General features: G+C 39.9%; 1 protein-coding gene across 6 annotated transcripts in view; it reads right to left on the bottom strand.

The window, feature by feature from the left end:
- Window positions 1-15,689, bottom strand: part of DIS3L2 (DIS3 like 3'-5' exoribonuclease 2) — a 344,150-nt gene extending 328,461 nt beyond the window's left edge. For 5 of the 6 annotated variants that reach the window (XR_015725613.1, XR_015725615.1, XR_015725614.1 and 2 more), the window contains exon 1: window positions 15,617-15,689. The gene's annotated coding sequence lies outside the window, so the exon portion shown is untranslated. Of the gene's footprint in view, window positions 1-15,048; window positions 15,593-15,616 lie in introns of those variants that run through there. The other variant, XM_045794120.2, reaches the window with a different exon arrangement.
- Window positions 15,690-17,191: the final 1,502 nt, after the last annotated feature.

Here is a 17,191-nt window from a genome sequence, read left to right as displayed (position 1 = left end):
GGAACACTACACTACATGAAAGAAGCCAGACGCTAGGTCACATATGATTCCATGTATATGAAATATCCGGAATAGGTAAATGCACAGAGACATAACGGAGATTGGAGAGGGAAGAATAGGGAGCAACTACTGCATAGGTACGGGCCGTTCTTTTGGAATTAGGAATCATCCAAGGATGATTGTACAACACTGTGAATGTATTAAATGCCACTGAATTGTTTCCTTTAAAATGGTTAATTTTATGATAAGTGAATTCTGCAACAGTAAAAAAAAAATTTAAGTATCAAATGGAAGAGATAAATGTACAGAATGATGGAAAATGTTTGCAAAGAAGAGTAGCAAGAAAAGATTTGCTCTATCAGATTGCAAAACATACTATGAAGTAATGGTTATTAAAAGAGTATGATATTCAGTACCCTTTCCTTGATGAGCACTGAGTAATATATAGAATTACTGAATCACTATATTGTATACCTGAAACTAATATAACACTATACGTTAACTATACCAGAACTAAAATTTTTTAAATAATTTTTAAAAAGGAGTATGACATTACTCGAAATAGGCAAAGACATATAAGAGGAAAACAGTCTAGAAAGAGACCCTAAGAAAATAATTTTTAAAAGAGTCTAAAAGAGACTCTTCAAATTTTTTAAAAATTTATATTCAAATCAGTGGGGGAAGACCACTCACAAACATGGTGAACATTCCTAAAACCCACCGGACTTTCCGCAAGAAGTGTGCCAAGCGCCACCCACACAAAGTGACACACAGTATAAGAAAGGCAAAGATTTTCCTTCAGGGCACCTGAGCAGTTCAGTCAGGCAAAGGATTCTTGATTTCTGCTCAGGTCATGATCTCGGAGTCTTGAGATCAAGCCCCAAGTTGGGCTCCATGATCAACGCAGAGTCAGCTTGGGATTCTCCCCCTCCCTCTGTCCCTCCCCTCACCCCCACCCCCCTACATGCGCACACTCATGCTCTCTCTCAAATAAATCAATTGTTGGAAGGAAGGGAGGAAAGGGAGGGGAGCAGAGGGGAGGGAGGGAGGGAGGGAGGGGAGGGAAGGGAGGGAGGGAGGAGAGAGGAAAGGAAGGAAGGAAGAAAGGCATGCAAAGATTGTCTTTATGCCCAGGGAAAGTGGCATTATGACAGGAAGCAGAGTGGCTGGGGGGGGGGGGGGCAGACTAATCCTATTTTCCAGAAAAAGGCTAAAGAAGATTGTGCAGAGGCTTGAATCTGTTGAGTCCAACTGCAGATCTGAGAGAATGCTGACTATTAAGAGATGCAAGCGTTTTGAACTGGGAGGAGATAAAAGAAAGGAAAACTGATTCAGTTCTAAACTTCATATTTTGTTATATTATGAAAATACAATCTTGAGGTTATGTTCACTTCAATCAGTCAAGATAATGGGACAACTGGCTATTTAGAGAAAAATAGTTACATCCTTATTACTATACATAAAAAATAAGACTGCAGTTGGCGTAAAGTGCTAAATGTTAGAAGTAAAATTATAAATATATTAAGAGAAAATATAGGGGAAAAATTGCTTAAACGGGTAAAGGAAGCCTTCTTAGTTAAGACAAGAAAACACAGAAACCATAGAGAAAAAGACTCAAATTTTAAAAACTAAAAACTTCTGTATACCAAAAGAAGTCATAAAAAGACAAAACAACAGACTGAGAGAAAATATTGGCAACATATAAGAATTCAAGGATTTAGAGGCTCCTGGGTGGCTCAGTCGGTTAAGTGTCTGCTTTTGGCTCAGGTCATGATCTCAGGGTCCTGGGATGGAGCCCCAAGTCAGGCTCTCTGCTCTGCAGGGAGTTTGCTTCTCCCTCTCATTCTCCCTCTGTGCTCTCACTCTCTCTCTCTCTCTCTCTCAAATAAATATTAAAAAAAAAAAAAAAATCCAGGGGCGCCTGGGTGGCACAGCGGTTAAGCGTCTGCCTTTGGCTCAGGGCGTGATCCCGGCATTATGGGATCGAGCCCCACATCAGGCTCCTCCGCTATGAGCCTGCTTCTTCCTCTCCCACTCCCCCTGTTTGTGTTCCCTCTCTCACTGGCTGTCTCTATCTCTGTTGAATAAATAAATAAAATCTTTAAAAAAAAAAATCCAAGGATTTATATACAGAATATGTCAAGAGGTCAAGACCTACAAATTAATATGAAAGAAGTAAACCCAATTAAAACAAAGTTAAACAAAAAAAAAAAAAAAAGGCAAAAGATAGGAACAGTCACGAAAAGAAATACTGAAATTTAATTTGCCAGTCTTTGGCATAGGCATGGTATCATTCCTATGTGCAGTCAGGATAAAGAACCCCGAAACCATACCTATTTGAGGAACGTCCAGGCTGCCCAAGGTAAAGTAGAAGGGGAAAGACAGGAGAAATGAGCCACCATCAAGGACTTCTGCCCACTCACTAAGGTATGGCCCTGAGAGACGAGCTGTAGAGTACACGGACATGGACGCCCTTAAAGGAAACTGATTTATTTGTATCCAGTCAGAAAGCATTATCTTTTTTTTTTATTTCTAAAAGGCAGAAACATATGACTCTTATTCTTTATGAGACTAGTAGGTTAAATTATTAAGAAATAATTTTATGCTCCTAAGTACAAGCAGGCCAGGATTCATTATTGGCAAAATGTGACCAAAGCAGACACACATGATATTCTAGGGAGAAGCAAATCATTGAAAAATATCTGCATTATGATTCCATTCTACAAATCTCAAAAACATGCAAAATTAAACAACAGCTTAAGATACAGAGGATGTGGTATAAAGAAAATACAAAATTCAGGTTACCTCTGTAAGGGAAAAGAAGGGGTAGGATTACAAACAAGAACATAGATCTTCAATGGCAATGACACTGGCGGGTTGTTATATGGATACTCATTGTCCTATTATTCCGTATACCTTACACATATTTTTCATACATTATTTTACAACTTCTCAGTATTTAATAAAAAAGACCATAATTTAAAAACAAACGATATAGGATTAAAAATGCATAGCATATAGCCAATGAACTTGTAACAGCTTTGTACAGTGACAGGTGGTAACTATACTTGTGGTGAGCACAGCACAATGTATAAAGAAACTGGATCATTATGTTGTACACTTGTAACTAATGTCGCATTGTGTCAACTATACTCAAATAAAAAAAGTAAAACAAAAAAACACTGTACAGATTGCATGTAAAGACATATATAGTCTTTTAATTCTAGATTCAGTGTTTGCCACTGAAAATCTGCTTGGTTCTGTCATCTCCTTCTAGGTGGACACTTTTTAGAAGTTAGCGAAATCCTTGATTTTCATCTTTTCTTCTGAAGTTGCATTAGCAAGGAGATTCACTGGTGTAGGGAGAGTTTACAGCGAAGGGCAATGCACTCTTTGATCAAACGCACTGAGAACCACTAGCAATCACTTCGGGAAGCTCCAGCCAAGAGGGCACTTGCCAGAACTCCAGAGTAAAAAGGTTTGCATAAGAAAATTAAAAGCATTGCAGGAAGAATGATGCAATTTGAACAATAAGACATTTTTCTACTAATTAGTTTTTAATTGATTGAAATTCAATGAAACCCTGGTTGAAACTTCAGCTCTTGACTGAGATACTGTACAAAGATGAGCGTGAGTGCAGTTGAGTACTTGCGGTATCAGAGCCAACTCTGCAAGTAGTGGGCACTTGGGAGTTCAAGGACAGTACCACATGTACTCCTCCCTACCAGCCAGAAGTAAAGAAGTCCCAGAGAACCAGGCTTGGGCTCTGCCCACAACACTATCATCTGAGCATTCCTTTCATTAGAACAGTACAAGATTACACAATGATCCTTAAGTTGAAGCAGGATTCTGGATGCCTGGGGAAGTGGGATACTCTTTGCGTATGGTAAACTGACTGCTGAGACAATCAATAAATGAATTAGCATAAAGTATGCTGACTTCTTTGGAAGGAATTTTATGAATACAAGATTAAGACTTCTTACACAATAAACAATGCAATCACAAGTAGTAATAAAGCAGAACCAAGTGTACTATAGTAAGAAAACGTTATTAATCGGTTAATAAACCTGTGAATTATACACAAAACTGTACTAAGTAATGAAAAGAAATTTCAAAAGACACCATCCCTGTGTCAGAAGCATGAGCATTTGGAGACAAGATATATTAAAAGTGGTGTTAAAGTCAGACATCAAAAATACTCCACCATTCAGTCCAACCTCCCTAGTCATCTGCTTTCCATATTCAAACCCAATTCAGGTAAACACATGCCCCAATCTTCCAAACCCACATATTGCAATACACTCTTCTCTCCTCCTCAAATGCTTCACCCTCATTAGAACAACCTGCAAAGTCGGGGGGCCGTGGGTGAAGGCCTGCGTGGCTCAGTCAGTTAAGGGTCTGCCTTCGGCTCAGGTCATGATCTCAGTTCCTGGGATCGAGCCCCACATCGAGCTCTTCGCTCAGTGAGGAGTCTGCTTCTCCCTCTCCCTCTGCCTGTTGCTCCCCCTGCTTGTGTGCTCTCTCTCTCTCTGTGTCAAATAAATAATTTTTTTTAAACTTTAAAAAAAAAAAAAAAGAACAACCTGCAAAATCTTACCTGTCCTTCAGGTTTCATCCCAAAAGCTTCCTGCATTCTCAGAAGTCTTTTTAATCTACATACTCCCTATGATCCTGCATAATTCTTCTCTATTGTGGTGCCTTCCCTACTATTTTTAGTTCTGTATTTGTCTTATCCCTCCTATTGAGGCAGGAGTAACAACAGAAAGGGCAGACGTTGTGAAAAACCTAGATTTATATCTGAACATTAATTATCTAACCCTGACCAAACCAAACTACCTAACTTTCATAAGCCTGTTTCCAAACATACAAGATAAAGAAATTATTAAATATCTTGCATTACTTCCTTTATTTTTTTAAAGATTTTATTTATTTATTTTAGAGACAGAGAAAGGGAGTGTGCAGGGGAGGAGCAGAGAGAGAGGGACAAGCAGACTCTGCACTGAGTGCAGAATCTGACAAGGGGCTCAATCCCACGACCCTGAGATCATGACCTGAGCCAAAATCAAGAATCAGACACTCAACTGACTGAGCCACCCAGGTGCCCCGCGTTACTTCCTTTAATAAATAAGGTGTGTGAGAGAGAAAAAGAGAGACAGAAAGACAAAGACAAAGAATGTAGAATTGTATGGAAATAACAAAAAAGGACAGGAAAGTAATAGTTATTAGAACTGTATTCCATATATTCAAAAAGACGAAAGACTGAATGGGTTAAGAGACATCAAAGATATTGGGGCACCTAAGTGGAACAGTTGATTAAGCATCCAACTCTTGCTTTCGGCTCAGATAGTGATCTCAGGGTCTAGAGATAAAAACTCTGATGCCTGAGATGAAAAATACACTGGATGAGGGGCGCCTGGGTGGCACAGCGGTTAAAGCGTCTGCCTTCGGCTCAGGGCGTGATCCCGGCGTTCCGGGATCGAGCCCCACATCAGGCTCCTCCTCTATGAGCCTGCTTCTTCCTCTCCCACTCCCCCTGCTTGTGTTCCCTCTCTCGCTGGCTGTCTCTATCTCTGTCAAATAAATAAATAAAATCTTTAAAAAAAAAAAAAAGAAAGAAAAATACACTGGATGGGATTAACAACAGATTAGACACTACTGAAGAAAAAATTAATAAAGCAATAGGAACTATCCAAAATGAAACAAAGAAAAAAGAAAAAATTAAGAGAGCTAGGAGACAACTTCAAGCAACCTAATATATGTGTAATTCAAATCTGTAAAGTGGGGAGGGGAAGTGGAGAAAGAAAAATATTTGAAAAAATAACAGCCAAAAGTTTTCCAAATTTGACAAAAACTACAGAACCACAAATACAAGATGTTTAATACACAAATCACACACACACAAAAGAAAACTATAGTAAGACACACTATAATTAAATTGCTTAAAAACAGTTGAAAGGGAAAACTGTAAAAGCAGCAGAGAAAAAATACACACTAAGTACAGAGAAACAGAGGTAAGGATATCAGATCTCTTGTCGGACATAAGCAAGGTAGAAGGCAGTGAGTCCAAATCCTTACAACAGGGGCACAGTTAAGCGTCTGCTTTCAACTCAGGTCACAATCCCAGAGTCCTGGGATCGAGCCCCACATGAGTCTCCATGCTCAGTGGGGAGTCTGCTTCTCCCTCTCCCTTTGCCACTCCCCCTGCTTGTGCTCTCTCTGCCAAATAAATAAAATCTTTTAAAAATATATCCTTATAACACCAATGGAAAAAACTGTCAATCCAGAATTCTTTATGTAGCAAATATATCTTTCAAGAATAGAGGCAAGGGGCACCTGGGTGGCACAGTCAGTTAACCATCCAACTCTTGCTTCAGCTCAGGTCATGATTATCAGGGTCATGGGATCAAGCCCCTCATCGGCTCTGTGCTCAGTGCAGAGTCTGCTTGAGATTCTCTCTCTCCTTCTCCTTCTGCCCCTCCCCCTGCTCGCTCGCTCTCTAAAATAAATAAAATCTTTCTTTCAAAAGGCAAAATACAAACTTTTCCAGACATGTGAAAGCTGAAATAATCATCACCAGCAAATCTGCATTACTAGAAACGTCAAAGGAAGTCCTTAAGGTAGAAAGAAAATAACAGATGCAAACTATTTCAGAAAAATAAAGGAAAAGGATACTTTTCAACTCATCCAAGGTGCCAGCATTACACTGATACCATAACAAAAAGACACTACAAGAAAAAACATCTCAAACCAGTATCTGTCACAACCGTAGATACAAAATTTTTTAACAAAATTTTACAATTCCAACAATATAAAAAAAACTAATAAGACATCAGGACAAAGTAGGATTTATTTCAAGAATGCAATGTTAGTTCTAATATTTGAAAATCAATATAATTCACCATATTAAACTAAAAATGAAAAACCATATGATCATCTCAGTAGACTCAGAAAAAGCACTTGTCAAACACAATTTCTTTTCAAAAAAAATCTCTCAGCAAACTAGGAATAGAAGGAAACTTCCTCACTGACAAAGAACATATATAAAAAGTCTACAGCTATCATCATACTTAATGGTGAAAGACTGAGCTCTTTTTTCCTAAGATCAGAACAAGACAAATATGTCTCCTTTCATCGCTTCTATTTAACACTGTACTGGGAATTATATCCAGTGCAATAAGAAAAAAAAAAAAAAAGAAGATTAGAAAGAAAGAAGTAGGGGCGCCTGGGTGGCACAGCGGTTAGGCGTCTGCCTTCAGCTCAGGGCGTGATCCCGGCGTTATGGGATCGAGCCCCGCATCAGGCTCCTCTGTTGTGAGCCTGCTTCTCCCTCTCCCACTTCCCCTGCTTGTGTTCCCTCTCTCGCTGGCTGTCTCTCTGTCAAATAAATAAATAAAATCTTAAAAAAAAAAGAAAGAAAGAAAGAAAGAAAGAAAGAAAGAAAGAAAGAAAGAAAGAAAGGAAGAAAGAAAGAAAGAAATTGTATTCTTTTCTATTCTAAAATTGTATTCACTGTCAAATAAATAAAATCTTAAAAAAAAAGAAAGAAAGAAAGAAATTGTATTCTTTTCTATTCTAAAATTGTATTCACAGGACATAATCTTTATATAAAAAATCCAGTGGAATCTATTTTAAAAAGCCAAGGGAATAAGTGAGCATATCCTAGTTGACAGAGAAGATCAGGGTACAAAAATCAATCATATTTCTATATAGTGGCAACAGTCAAAAACACAAATTTGAAAAACCAACATTTCAATAGCATCAAAAAATATGAAATATACTATGTTGTACACCTGAAACTCTTGTAACATTGTATGCCAACTATACAATTAAAAAATAATAAATTAGAAAATATATATGAAATACACAGGGATAACTCTGACAAAAGATGTACAAGATTTGCCCAGTGAAAACTACAAAATACTGCTGAGAGAAATCTTTTAAAAATTCTAAATAAATGGAGACTATAGCATTTACATGGATTGGAAGACATCATTAAGACGGTAATTCTCCTTGGGGCACCTGGGTGGCTCAGTTGGTTAAGCATCTGACTCAAGCTTTGGCTCAAGTCCTGATTTCATGGGTCCTGGGATCCAGCCCCGCCTCAGGCTCCGAGCTCAGGAGTCTGCTTGGATAATCTCTCCCTTTGCCCCTTCCCCCACTTGCATGTGCAAGCACTCTCTCTCTCAAAAATACATAAAATAAATCTTTTAAAAAAAGATGGCAATTCTCCTCAAACTGATCTATAGATATAATACCATCTCAAATTCTCAAGCCGACTTTTTGGAAAAGCTGACAAGCTGATTCTAAAATTAATATAGAAATGAAAAAGACCTCAAAGAGCCAAAATCTGTAAAAAGAACACAGCAAAACTGAAGGACTTAACCCATCTGACTTCAAGTCCTATTATAAAACTATAGTCATCAAATCAATGTAGTGTTGGCATCAAGCCAAATAGATCAATGGAACAGAAGAGAGTCCAGAAATAGAACACATATATAAGGAGATTTTTCAACCTACGTGGAAGGCAATTTACTGAAGGAATAGCCTTTGCAACAAATGATTCTAGAACAACTGGGTTCTATATGTGAAAAAAAATGAACTTTAATCCATACTTTTTACTATACATAAAAATAACTCAAAGTGGATCGTAGATCTAAATCTAAAACCTAAAACAAAAACTCCTAGAACACAGGAGAATGTTTCAGTGATATTAACTAGGAAAATATTTCTTAGGTAAAGCAACAAAAATATCAACAAAAGAAAAAATTCTAATTTGGACTTTATTAAAATTAAGAGCTTTTGCTCTTCAAAAGACAGTAGTAAGAGAATAAAGAAGACTAGGAAAAATACCTGCTGAAAAAGAATTTACATCCAGAATTTATAAAGAACTTCTAAAACTCAGTAATAAGAAAACACAGAACCCAATGAAAATGGACAAAAGATCTAGACATTTCACCAAAGAAGCTTTATGGCTAACAAATAAGTTCATGAAAAGATACTCAGCATCACTAGTCATTAGAGAAAGACAAATCAAGACCACCATGAGGTATCACTACACCTCTACTACAATGTCTGAAGTTAAAAAGACTGACCATACCAAGTGTTGACAAGGATGTCGAAGAACTGGACCTCTTACACACTGCTGGTGAGAATGCTAAATAGTACTTGGAAAACTGACAGTTTCTTTCAAAGTTAAGCATACCATATAAAGAGAAACAAAAGTATACGTCCACACAAAGACTTGTACACAAATTTTCATTAGCAGCCTTCGTTACCAGTTAAAAACTGGAAGCAACCAATATGTCCAAAGTGAATGATTTAGTAAACTGTGGTACACCCATACAAAGGAATATTACTAGCATTAAAGAGTAATCAACTACTGATGCACTATAACTACATGCTGTATGATTCCATTTATATAAAATTCTAGGAAATTCTAGGAAGTGAAAATTAACATACAGTGACAGAAAGATCTGTGGTTATCTGGGATGGGGGCCAAGGAGCCAGGGATATGAAGGTGATGGATATATTCACAATATTGTTTGTGATGATGAATATATACACATGTCAAATTTAACAAACTGGGGGCATCTGGCTGGCTCAGTCAGTGGAACATGCAACTCCTGATCTCAGGGTTACGAGTTCAAGCCCCACGACAGGTATAGAGAATACTTAAAAAGCTTTAAAAAAAATTTTTTTTAACTTAACAAACTGTACACCTTAAATACATACAGCTTGTAATATGTCAACTATTCCTCAGTACGTCAGCTTTAAAAAGTATAGTCATAACCAGCAATTAATAATCCTTCAATTACAAATTGGGTCCTAATTCATTAATATAAAATTATTCCCTGTTAACACTGTGCATTTTAGTCATACAATTCAGAATGCACCCTTACTTCCGAACTATTAAGAAAGACTGATTTAAACTAGTAAAATTCAGTAAATCATAAAGAAAACAAATGTCTTATTGGAGCAAAAGAGCTCTGAACAACTCAAATATTTTTTCATTTAAAAAACTTAAAATAACTAAAAAGAATAACAAACCATGTAAATTGTTGCTTTTAAGTAGAATTAAACAAAAATAATAATGTGCTATTTCTCCTCCCTAGTATCATAACTGTTGCTATAGTTTCATATTCAATCCTTTAAAATGGATTAAAGCTGACCATGGCAAAGAGAAAGAAGCAACTGTTTCCCATGTGGAGAAATGCTCTCTAAATGAGAAGTTAAAGAGAAATGTCTGGGGCCTTTCTCTGAATCCCTCAGCACCTAGACAATCACTACAAACCTCTCTTCCTCATCAAAGCCTAATGGGAGGTAGAAACAATCCAATTTCTTTAAAGAAAACCTGCCGAGGAACCTAAAGAGCAGAGTTCCTCAATTAGCATCATGATTTTCTGCTTCCTCCTGGGTTGGGTACCCAAACTCTCCAGTCTACCAGATACTCTAACAATATCTTCCTTCATTTTAAAGATTTTTTAAACTCCCTACTACGTCAGCCTATTTCATTACTTGCCCTTTTCTTTATAGTCCCTATAGTATTTATGTTGATATTCTCAAGCCCAGCATTTATGCTGAAGTCAGAACCTGATTTAGAGAAGTTGCATGAGGCAGTGCTGTGGAAGGAATACGGGCTTTGGAATCAGAAAGACATGGTTGCATACTTTGGTCCTAACACATACTGCCTTATGACTTAACTCCCTGAGCCTCAATTTTCTTATCAGTATAAGAGTCAACACCATCTTTCTCATTGAACAATTGGTATTAAATGACATAAGGCATATGAATTATTTGACATACAGGAGGGGAGAGGGCTCCATAAATAATAACCCCTGTCCTCTTCTTTACTTTCTAATTAGAAGGCATTTTCTGAGGCAAGGTACCTCCATCAGCCCCTATCAGCCCCAGGTGTCATCAGTGACATTTTCACTGTACTTTGTGTGAACACTGTCTCTTGTCTGCCGACATTAGTGCATCCCAGAGGCAGCTGTATTAGGACGTAAGAAAGGAATTAAAAGTAGCTGGATGTTGGGGCGCCTGGGTGGCTCAGTCAGGTAAGCATCTGCCTTCAGCTCAGGTCATGATCCCAGGATCCTGGGACTGAGCCATACATCAGGCTCCCTTCTCAGCCGGGAGTCTGCTTCTCCCTCTCCCTGCTGCTTCCCCTGCTTGTGCTCTCTCTCTGCCAAATAAATAAATAAAATGTTAAAAAAAAAAAATAGTAGTTGGATGGTACTCCCATGTTCATAGCAGCATCACTCACAATAGCTAAAACGTGGAAGCAGCCCAAGTGTTCATCAAGAGTTGAACGGATAAGCAAAATGTGGTATATACATATAATAGATTATTCAGCCTTTAAAAAGGAGGAAATTCTGACATATGCTACAACATGGATGAACCTTAAGAATATTATGCTAAATGAAATAAGCCAGTCACAAAAAGATAACTACTGTATAGTTCCACTTCTGAGGTACACAGAGTACCCAAAATCATAGAGACAGAAGGCGGAATAGTGGTTGCCAGAAGCTGGGGGGAGGGAATACAAAATTGTTTAATGGACATAAAGTTTAAGTTTTACAAGATGAAAAACAGTCATGGGGGGCGCGTGGGTGGCTCAGTCAGTTAAGTTCTGTCATCAGCTCAGGTCATCCCAGGGTCCTGGGATCAAGCCCTGCATCAGGCTCCCTGCTCAGCGGGGAGTCTGCTTCTCCTTCTCCCTCTGCCACTCCCCTAGCTTGTGCTCTCTTGCTCTCTGTCAAATAAATAGATAAAATCTTAAAAAAAAAAAAAAAAGATGAGAAAGTTATGGAGATGGATGGTGGTGATGTTTGCACATTATGAATGTATTTAATACCACTGAACCATATACTTAAAAATGTTAAGACAGTAAATTTTACCACAATAAAAAAGAAAGTAGGAAAATAAATTTCTTTGGACTAACAACCTGACCACTTCCAGCCTCAATGTGAGAGTTAATCGCATAATTACAACTCTGGGGCATCAAGTCCTTGCTATGGTTCCAAACAAAGTGCTATCTGAAAAGTCCTTATCAAATCCTTCTATGTCCCGTAACGTGACACAAAGGAGCGTCTCGTGCAGCTCCACCAGCCTCCATCTAATAAAGACAACAAGAATTCTGGCTGTCTCCCTGACATTGCCAGTAATGCCACAGATGGCTGGACCTCGGAGGGATCTATGGAACCATTCCAGGCCCACTCACAGTCTGACTTGTGCATGTGCCCGGTGGTATTGGAATGAAAATGAACTTTACTTCCCACAGCAACTCCTCATATAAAACAAAAAAAAAAATTTCTGAAGGTTCAAAGGACATTCTAAAAACTGGATTCTCTAAGGCTAGTTCTACAACACTGCAGGAATCCAAAGTCTAAGATAAATTGGGAAACTGAAAATAAAAGTTTACAAATCTCCCCTACCCGAGAAAATGCTTTCTTATACTTTTTTGTACTTAAAATATTGAGCCATCTCAAAATCATTTCCAGTCCAATATCCAAAATCAACCGGTCTGAAGGCATTCTGAGATGAGTACTATAAAATGTGGTACAAATATGATTCTTTTTTTTTTTTAAATAATGATTTTTTATTATATTATGTTAGTCACCATACAGTACATCCACGGTTTTCGATGTAAGGCTCGATGATTCATTAGTTGTGTATAACACCCAGAAATATGATTCTTAAAAAACATTTACAGCAATAAAACTCAAACTCACCAGAAGCTCGTGGGGGGGGATAGAAATAGGGAATTGTTCAATGGGTACAGAGTTTCAGTTTTGCAAGACAAAAAAGTCCTAGTGAAATATAGTTAACATCACTGAACTGTACATTTAAAAATGGTTAAGAGGGTAAGTTTTATATTATGTGTTTTTATTACTACAATTAAAAAGAAACAATCACAGGAGGACTTGGGTGGCGCAGTTGGTTAAGCGTCCAACTCTTGGTTTCGGCTCAGGTCATGATCTCTGGGTCCTGAGACTGAGCCCGACCTCCAGCTCCGCACTCAGTGGAGTCTACTTAAGACTCTCTCTCCCTCTCCCTCTAACCCTCCCTCCCACTATGTGCTCTCATGCGCTCGCTCACTCCCTTTCTCTCAAATAAAACAAATCTTAAAAAAAGTCACAGAAGTTAGCGCCCTAGCAGTCATACTGATGCAAAAATATTTCAAATCAACTAATTTCTAAATGTCCAATACTAATCCCTAAAATTCTTTTTGTCCCAATTAAAAAAAAAAAAAGTGGACACATCTCGCTGGTAGGACATGGAAGCTTCCTCTAACTAAAACAAAGCTGAGGGAGCATGTTGAGGAAATAAGGAAATAGACAATACAAATACTAAGCAATAGAAATACAAAGCAGACTACTTAAACACAATCTGTGTCATCCCCATCTGCAATCCAGCCTAAGTCTCTAAGTAAAACTCTACACAGGCTTCTCTTTACTCCAAAAATAAAGAAAAACTCAACCTGTTTACAAGGGCCAGTCCCCCTCTCCCACCAGATTCTTCAACACTCTTCCTGTTTTCTACATAGAGCTGCACCCTAAATCCCCATCCTCCCCATGAACCCCACCATCTCTGCCCTTGCTATTTGCTCTGACTGGAACACTCTTCCTTTCCTGTGCATCCTTCAGATCTTAGTTCAAATAAATGTCTTTCCAGTGAGTTCCCTAAATCAAATAGTGTCACTGTTGCAGTTTTACATTCACATGATTATTTGGTATCATCTGCTGAATACCGGGGCCAGAGATGCATTCACTCCCCCTAATTTCCAAGGCCAAACATGGTGTACCCAATAAACACTCAAATATTTGTTGAACAAGTGAATAAATGGGCGCTAAACCTATAAGAAAGCAATGAAACATCCTACGAGGTTTCCTTAATGAATCTTTGGAGGATGTCCAAAGTAATTAAACCTAAAATCCCTATTCAATCCTTAAGGAAAAAAAATACATTTCTCTAGGCAAATGCTGAGCATCAAAGGCTGATAAGTAAAACACACAAATACACACACACACCGTAGATAAAGCAGAATTACTACTTGCTGAGCAACTTGTTTTTGGTATTTCTTGATACAATGCCTGATACATGGGGGCACTCTAGAAATACATGTCAAATGAATAAAGAGCAACATTTCACAAGCGTCTTAAGTACATATGACCTAGTAACCAACTCTACTGAAAACTATGGTGACTCATAAAAGTAAGACCATCACAGAAGCAAAGGAATGAATCTCTTAAGTGACAAAGCCCCCTACTATAAGTCATATTCATTTAGATCTCAAACAGGAAAAATGCCAGGTTTGTACTAAGAGTGAAAGAAACAGATACTGCAATCAAGAACCGTAGAGCGTTAAATAAAAACTACAAAATGTCACTTGCAACTATTTCCCAAAACCCTTAAGAACATAAGAAACTATTTAGGATTCCCTGTCCCCTCCACTACAAATACAAACAGTATCCATACTTTAGAGATATAATCCATAAACATAATACAGAAAATTCCAGCCCACACTGATCTCTCCTCCCTCTGATTTTGCATTTAAACAAATGCTGCTTTATAGTTTTCCCAATAATTTAATATATACACTCTTATTGTATATCCTTTCACATAATATAACACTGTGGGTGCTTATTAAATACTTATTGAACTGATACGAAATTATACTGCGTTGAATAGTGGGTTTTGGTATAGAAATTCCTGCAAATGTCATTCCTGAAATGTCATTCCTGAAAATTTTTCACATGCCTCAGTTTTAGCTGCATCATTAGATTAAGCATAAAGTCGTTATCCAACAATGTTCAAACAAGGTTTAGAGTTTTCTTAGTACCACACCTACAAATTCAATCGAGGGAGGTTTTCAGTGTCACGGTATCTTTTCAAATATAAGTCAGAGATATTAACAACACCTGCCCCTACTTTCTTCAACGTAGCAAATTTCACTTGAAATTTTTCCCAAACTTTATCAGTCCCAGGGAGAGTTCCTTCTGTAGATGATTGGAAGACACAAAATCTAAGCTACATAATACTAACCGCACATCACTAAAAACAGAAAACGTCATCTCCGGAAAAGGATCAGTTCGAAATGTTCAATTACATGAGTCTCCACGACAACAAAGCAGATAAAATACATCACTTTGGAAAGCGCAAAGCAGCAGGCAAACATCAAGTATTCTAGTTAAGTGGCTGCTGTTTAAGGCTCCTCAAACGCTCCACCCCTGCCAGTCCCGAACATCTGTATCAGGACCCATGCGAACGCGTCCACAGGTGACCGGAGCCTCGGGAAGCGTCCTCTTTATAGCAACAGGCTCTGTTTAATTCTGGCTTTCCTAACCGCGTCCCTGAGGGGGCTACAAGGGAGGACCGGCCCGAAGAGCCGGACCCGGCAGGCCGGGTCGGCCGAGAGCTGGGGGCTGGTGGTGGGCAGGGGCGACGCTGGAGCCGGACAGCGATGCCAGAGGCGGAGGGCGTTCGCCCGGGGCCGCTGCCCCTGCCGCAAGTGCCCCTGTAAGGGCTGCGGAGACCGGGCAGACCAGACCTGGGGCCAGTCCAGGGAAGGGGTCGAGGTGAGGCGCGCGGGAAAGGGGCGGGGAGGCCTCACCGTTGCTCCCGGGAGGCTGGCGCCGCGGCGGTCCCACAGTTGCTAAGGAGAATGCTCTTCCGGGTCAGGGGCGCGGCGGTGTAGAGAGCAACGGTGGCCCAACGGGGCCAAGAGCGACGCGCGCAGCAAGAGCGCGGGGGAAGCGGTGGTCGGCGGGCGTTCGGCTGCAGGGGGTGGGGCGGCTGGCAGGGGCTGGCGAAGGGCCGATGCGACTTCTCCGGCCTCGCCTCGCTGGGGAGAAGGGCTGTAGCCTGTGGCTCTATCTAGGCGACCTGTAAGAAACCTTACTGCCCGACCCCGGCCGCCTCAGCCCCCCGCTGGGGGGTTCTGCTCTACCGCCCGGCTTGTAGGCCCGCAGTTGTAGTCACCCCGGCCCTTTCGTGGGACAGGGTTTTACTCGTTCTTTTATTTAGTAGGCATTCCGTTTTTGGACGCGGGCTAAAGCCCCGGAACAGGGCTGGCACTGGAGATGCAGAGAGGGGCGATCTCGGCGTGGTCCCTAACATCAGAATGCACAGACTGATGGGAGGGCAGGCAGACGGGTGCTGCTTACCTGGGTGGGCTAAGTAAAGGCCGCGGGGCCTACCCAGACACGGGTGGGGAAAAACCGACGGTGGAGACTTCAAACAAGTAAAAGGGTAGGGAGGAGTTTTTCCGTAAGAGAGAAAGTCGGCTTCGTTGAGAAACCCACTGAAAGGTCAGTGTGGCCTGCCCAGGGAAGTGTGTACAGAGGGATGGAGCCTAAGAAAACACCAACATTGTAGGTGTGAACAAAGGAAAAGGAACCTCCAAAGAGCAATCAGAATGGTTGGTTGGGGGGCGCCTGGGTGGCATAGCGGTTAAGCGTCTGCCTTCGGCTCAGGGCGTGATCCCGGCGTCACGGGATCGAGCCCCACATCAGGCTCCTCCACTATGAGCCTGCTTCTTCCTCTCCCACTCCCCCTGCTTGTGTTCCCTCTCTCTTTGGCTGTCTCTATCTCTATCGAATAAATAAATAAAATCTTAAAAAAAAAAAAAAAAGAATGGTCGGTTCAAGGACTGCTGAGAAGACTGCAGGCGAGGAAAGAATTGCAGTAAGGATGTGGTCATCAGTGTCGTGATATGGCCATCAAGTGCCTAGTGGGGACCATAAAAAATCAAAATTCAGGAATATGGTGTCAAAATCGACAGTGGCTTGAATCTGTGTAGTGAAGGAGTCCAACATCATATGCTCCATATTCAAACAAGGAAAAGAGATGCATTAAATTGTTCCTGAGTGCCTAATGTTTTTGAAAGTATTTGTAAATTTCAGGATTCCTCTACTAATTCTTTTTTTTTTTTTTTTTTTTTAAGATTTCTTTATTTAAGGGATGCCTGGTTGGCTCAGTCCATTAAGCATCTGCCTTCAGGTCAGGTCATGATCCCAGGGTCCTGGAATCAAGCCCCACATTGGGCTGTCTGCTCAGAGAGGAGCCTGATTCTCTCTCTGCCTGCTGCTCCCCCTCCTTGTGCACGCTCTCTCTCTCTTTCTCTCTCTGACAAATAATTAAATAAAATATTTAATAAGATAAAGATTTCTTTATTTTAGCAAGAGAG

Source organism: Ursus americanus, chromosome 1 (assembly GCF_024610735.1).
Source record: "Ursus americanus isolate L20-20 chromosome 1, mUrsAme1.1.p, whole genome shotgun sequence".
Classification (NCBI taxonomy): domain Eukaryota; kingdom Metazoa; phylum Chordata; class Mammalia; order Carnivora; family Ursidae; genus Ursus; species Ursus americanus.
This window is presented reverse-complemented; position numbering and strand designations above follow the sequence as displayed.